General features: G+C 32.4%; 3 non-coding genes across 3 annotated transcripts; all 3 read left to right on the top strand.

The window, feature by feature from the left end:
• The first annotated feature begins 460 nt into the window (after positions 1–460).
• TRNAE-UUC (transfer RNA glutamic acid (anticodon UUC)) lies at positions 461–532 on the top strand. The gene has a single exon. It is a non-coding gene; the product is annotated as a tRNA-Glu (tRNA).
• Positions 533–711: 179 nt separating this feature from the next.
• TRNAY-GUA (transfer RNA tyrosine (anticodon GUA)) lies at positions 712–795 on the top strand. Its single transcript has one exon. It is a non-coding gene; the product is annotated as a tRNA-Tyr (tRNA).
• Positions 796–3,982: 3,187 nt separating this feature from the next.
• TRNAS-GCU (transfer RNA serine (anticodon GCU)) lies at positions 3,983–4,070 on the top strand. Its single transcript has one exon. It is a non-coding gene; the product is annotated as a tRNA-Ser (tRNA).
• The last annotated feature ends 2,040 nt before the right edge of the window (positions 4,071–6,110 follow it).

The raw sequence follows: 6,110 nt of genomic DNA on the forward strand, positions 1-6,110 counted from the left end.
TAATGTATAATATAATGTATAACGGTATTGAAATTCTAATTTACTTGAATATAATATTGAATACCAGAAAACTGTATGAATGTTGTATTTATTAACTTAACATTAACACGCGCGGATATACCTAATCTATATTTCCGTCTTCTCTATTCTTTTATTGCCCTCCTGTCCTGTTGTCAATTGACAGTATGACTTAGGGCGCAATATAATTTAAGTGGTCAAATACTATTTTGGTAAAGCACCTTGAATCCACTGGATAGTAAAGGATCTTGGATCCAACGCAGAACCCTTTGTGAATGAGAGATATAAAGACGAGAAAGACCAATGAAATCAAGTTTCAAGGTTGTAATTGAATGGTAAAGTTTGATTTGATTACCATTAACCTCCAGAATAGTTAACGAGTTTTTCGGTTTGATTCACATCTCCAAAAGGTCTGAGTTATATTAAGGTAAGGTGGCCAAAGGCCCCTATGGTCCAGTGGTTACGACCTCTCTCTTTCACGGAGAAAACGAGGGTTCAAGTCCCTCTAGGGGTATACCAATACTCAAGACTATAGGAGTGGGATTTTCTATCAAGTGATCCATCTTTGTCAAGTCCTTCTAATAGTCTACTCAGTGGGACTTTGTATTTTATATAAAGTGATATGTATTTGTCAAATATGCCTAGGAGACGAAAGGAAGTTAACTATGGAACGTCTAAAATGAATTAGGCGTTGGGTCGATGCCCGAGTGGTTAATGGGGACGGACTGTAAATTCGTTGACAATATGTCTACGCTGGTTCAAATCCAGCTCGGCCCAAAAATTTGTCAATCTACTATCAGATGGTAGAACCCTCTTGTTCTTAAAAAATACCTGATACGAAAAAATACCTGATACGAGAGAATAAAAAAGAATCCAAAATTTCTGCTAGATCTCTTCTTATTTCCCTGGGATTGTAGTTCAATAGGCAAGAGCACCGCCCTGTCAAGGCGGACGTTGCGGGTTCGAGCCCCGTCAGTCCCGACGGATCCAATAAGTACATCAATTCGCCTCTCGATTTTCTGTGAAAGAAGGGACAAAGAGCATAATTGAATTCCGAAGGGGTTTCCCTTCTTTTTTTCAGGATTCTGTCGAAGAAAGAACAAACCCTAAACTAATAAATAACTAAAATAGTGAAGTTGATAGAATATTCCATCTTTTCTCCCGCGACTCATCTTTCTCATACTTATTTGTCTTCCAAAGAAATTTAGATCATTAAAATTTAGAACCTAATTCCTCTCTTTTTCCACTTCGCTTGTATTGTTTGTTGGGTTTTTGTAGTTAGGGCGGGTGGTTAGAGTTCGTTTGATGGTTCTATAAGGAAGACCTAAGGAAGGTAGGTTATAGAAAATAAAGAAAAGAAGGATAAATAAAGTAAAGGGGTTTTTGATTGGTCCGGGAATCCCATTTTGGATTCAGTATGGATAAAAGATGTTCGTATGTTATACTATTCAATTCTTGACGACGAATTAATTTAATAGCTCAGATATTGTTATTCATGATATTGATCCGATTCAAGATCATCGATAGGTAATGCATTCATTGAATTGACAGGTGAAAGATTTATTATCTCTATGGGATTAAATCCCGAGTTATTTTGAAAAAAAAAACGATGAGATTATGGAATTCTTGCATTTATTGCTACTGCACTGTTCATTTTAATTCCTACTGCTTTTCTACTTATAATTTACGTAAAAACAACCAGTCAAAATGATTAATTACTTTAAATGAAACTTGACTTCTGAATTCTTATCAATAGTTGAAGAAATCAAATGAAAAGTATTCTATTTTTGTTTTGCGCCTTAAATGAAATCAACGGGCTATAATCGGCGGTATTCTATGAGATCCGAGAGTATGGTAAGTAAGAAATTGATTCTTACTTATCATACTCTCTATTAGTGTTATAGTAGTGTATAAAATTGTTTCTAATAAAGTTGGTATACTATATTAGCTTCTATCTTCAATATATGTAGTTATTAATCCATATATGGAATTTACGTAGGACCCAATTTTATTTCTTTGATACATCTATTTATTCCGATGAATCTGAAATAATTGTTTTGTTTTACTTTTATAGAATATATTGATCCACTATAATCCAATGGAATTTGGAAACGAAGATATTTTGATTTGAAAATGATTTCAATTCAAATCAAAAATGCGTTGCAGAACGATCTATAAAACAATTGATACCGTTTCATTCCTCAACTAAATTAGGAGTGCTTCTAAAGTCCACTTCTTCCCCATACTACGAGTGAAAGGGAAAATGTAAAGACTACCATTAAAGCAGCCCAAGCGAGACTTACTATATCCATGTGAATTATGTCCCTTATCTCTATGATAGAATTATTCCATTATTGCTCACTAATAATAGTAGAATAAATGGTCCAGAGTCAAAAAGGGATTCTGGGCGAACACTATTGATGAACCAATCAAAAAATCCATTTCAAAAACTTCTATATGATTTATAATCAGGAAAGACTAAACACAAGTAAAATAAAAAATCAAAACTACAAAGGAATGTTACTAATGGAACATCTAGTAATAAAATAAGAGGGCACATTCCTTTTTTTCTTGCCCTTCAAAGTAAAAATAAATCAATTGCTATCTATTACAAACTTTTTCCTATTTGATCTAATCCGTACCCTTTCCCGATTGTCTCTCTGAAGGAGTTGGGAGATAGTATATTATACTTTTGACGAGAGGTTAAAAAAAAAGAATCATTTTTTTCATGTTTTTTTCTATAAATTATCCATCTCAATTTAATAGTGATTGAATGCCTGAACACTCAGAGATTCTCGCGAGCCTCTATATGTAGATTACACAGTATAGAAATAGAAAGAACTTCCCCCAACCAGTAGTTAAATTATCTCCAATCAAGACCCAATAAGTAGACATTACATTAGTAGTAGAAAGGAATCGGGAAGTCTTGCTTCGACCATTAAAATCAAACATTACAATCAAATCTTTCTTTTCATTTTGGATTCAAAGATTTCCGATTTCCAATCTTTTACAAAATCCCCAGAACGGATGTTTAGAATCAACCAAGTATTAACAGTCCCCTTATTCTGTTCTGGCTGGGTAAAATTAGGTTGAGTTATATCAGCAGAACAGAATAAGAGATTCCGATTCGTTTGCTGCTGAGGCGGCACCCGGATTTGAACTGGCGAAAAAGGATTTGCAGTCCCCCACCTTACCACTCGGCCATGCCGCCAAAACGATACACAATAGGAGAAATTTTTACCTTTTTTGTTGGATTACTCAATTTTAGTTTATTGTACTTGCATCCCCTTTTGAATCCTTTTTCTAACTAAACTTATCAAAATTAGAAAAAAACCCTTTTCCCCTTTTGATTGTCCCTTCGATTGATTGTATAGTATCTCAAAACACACAATGCCAAAAAGCTTCCCCTCACTTTTCTATTGAAAAATCAAATGTGTATTTTCACTCAAAAAACCCAAAATTTATGACAAACGGGATATTCGTTGACTGAGAATTCGTCAATGATTCTTGGATTTGAATCTAAAATTTGGTTTGCCAAACGACATAAGAAAATACAAATTGATACATACTTGATTTATCCTTTTCTTGATTTATTCTTTTGAATCAAAAATCCTTCTCAATTTCCATTATAACAAAAATGATAAGTATATGTAAACCCCAGAACGGAAATTGTTACACGGGTACTAAATTGGCTATTTATAGTATGTTGCCTATAAATAAAAAAATGAAGGGAATTTTTTGTAACAAAAAAAGGCCCGGCTGGGTATTGACCGGGCCAGGCCAAAAAGGCACTTCGAATAAAATAAAAGCAAGAAGGTCTTCTTTTTTTATCTTTCTATTTTGATCTTTCGAGCATCTAAATGGAATTGCTAATTCTATAATAACGATAAAGAATGTGAAAGAAATACTTAATTTAATCCTTACTTGATGTGTAATGTAACATAGTAATTATCTTTTTCAATTGGGAGAGATGGCTGAGTGGACGAAAACGGCGGATTGCTAATCCGTTGTACGAGTTATTCGTACCGAGGGTTCGAATCCCTCTCTTTCCGTTGATGACTTTCTATTTTTTTTTCTAGTTAAGTTTGTGGAATAGCTAAAAGAAAATAAAAATATGAAGAAAATTGTAAAATAAAGCAAGAAAAACAATTTATTCTTCACGTCCAGGATTACGTCCTGGATCATTGGATAGGAATCCAAAGATGAAGAGAGAAACAAAGAATATTACTACTGTGTAAACGAAAAGTTTGAGAGTAAGCATTACACAACCTCCAAGATCATTTTTTGAAAAAGAAAAACGAGAGAAAAGAAAAGATAATAGATCCTCCATTTTTATATCACATATCTTATTTTGACACCAAGAAATGAATTCTAAAATAGAAAAGAATGTTCAGAAATTCAAATGAAGTTGTGAAGTTGAAATTTTTCAAAAGAGTTTTTGATTACCAGAAATCACTTTCATACCCCCAATTAGATGTTGTAAGCGACCCTAAGCTAATAAGGTATTTTGCCGGAAAGGAAAAAGGATTAAAATCGGGAAATGGAGCGAGCCGGATTTCTCACGGCTATTCGATCATTTTAATGTTTGAATTGAAGGTTCATACTGTCAGACTTATTTAATCTTATCAAATGTTATCATTTTTCTCGAATAAATCATGAATTCTACATGAATTCTATAAGATACTATTAAAGATCTTATCAAAAACTTACAGCAGCTTGCCAAACAAAGGCTAAAAGAAAAAAGAACAGGGGTATTACTGGCATAACATCTACGATTGGATTCAAAAAAGCATAGGCTTCGGGCAATTTGGCGAAGAAAAGACTACTCGGATAAAGGGCAGAATTAAGACAGATCAAACTAAAGATATTAAGCATAACAGACATTTTTTTCGTCGAGATAATTGCATTTTGATTGAGTTATTGATATAAGGAAAAATGAAGAAAGTAAGGTAGACAAAAAAATCCTTCTTTTTCCACTCAATCAAAAATCCTCCAATTCTCAAAGGAGACTAGAAGAAATCATACTTTCATACAATATCTTAATTGAATTATATGTAATGATCAATAAATTAAGTTGAATTCTAGATATACACATGTCAAAATCCTAGCAACGAATCTATAATATCTATAATAAATTCTATAAAGAAGAAAGGTTTTCTATAGATAGTTGGACTGGAATTGACGAACATTTAATACCAATATTATTCTTTATTAGTATTAGTGTCCAATAAAAATAGAAATGGGGCGTAGCCAAGCGGTAAGGCAACGGGTTTTGTTCCCGCTATTCGGAGGTTCGAATCCTTCCGTCCCAGAGCATATCCCCTGTACCCGAATACTTCTTTTTTGTTCAACAAGGTTCTGTTTCACAGTCTAATATTGGATAGAATAGTATTCCTCTTTCTTTTTTTTATTTTGAATGATTCTTTTCGGAATCATATCTGAATTTTTCACAAACTGAACTAAATCGAGTTCAAATGACATGCAAAAGTAACTAAACCCTTTTGATAAAGATAAGATGAGATGTAGAAAGATTACTTAACCTCAGGTTCAAATATGAAAATACATATAAAAGAGGAAGTGCTTAGCCTATAGGTATGTATTGTTATCAGGTATGTATTGTTATCCTATTTCAGTGACAAAAAGTCTTTCTATTTTTGTGAAAAAAGGTTTTCATACTTACTTAAAAAATGAAAATTTAAATATTTAACAATTATATTTATTTTCATTTTAAATATTTAACAATTATATTTATTTTCATTGTTCGATCTATTTAGATTATTTGCTTTACATCATTGAGAATTCCATTCGAAAAGAAAAAATGATCTTTATTATGATAATCAAATGGAGTCTTTACTGTAAAACTTGGCTCAAATCATGATATAGAAGTAAGAAACTTTTTCAAGTATAAAGATTTGTAATGATTCTTTATGGATTGAATCTTTGGGAAGTTTTGGGAAGTTGGAATTAGTAAGTCTATCTTATTGAGTCACTTGAAGAGGCAGAGTCAAATAGAATTTATTTATTTAGAATTTCTTTATTCGTGTGATTTCTGTTAGTTATGTTATTTCTCTATTTAGATTTCTGGATATTTC

The sequence above is a fragment of the Bidens hawaiensis genome, unplaced genomic scaffold (assembly GCF_021521415.1).
Source record: "Bidens hawaiensis isolate Kalapana, Puna unplaced genomic scaffold, B.hawaiensis_p1.1 tig00022897_1, whole genome shotgun sequence".
NCBI classification, from domain to species: domain Eukaryota; kingdom Viridiplantae; phylum Streptophyta; class Magnoliopsida; order Asterales; family Asteraceae; genus Bidens; species Bidens hawaiensis.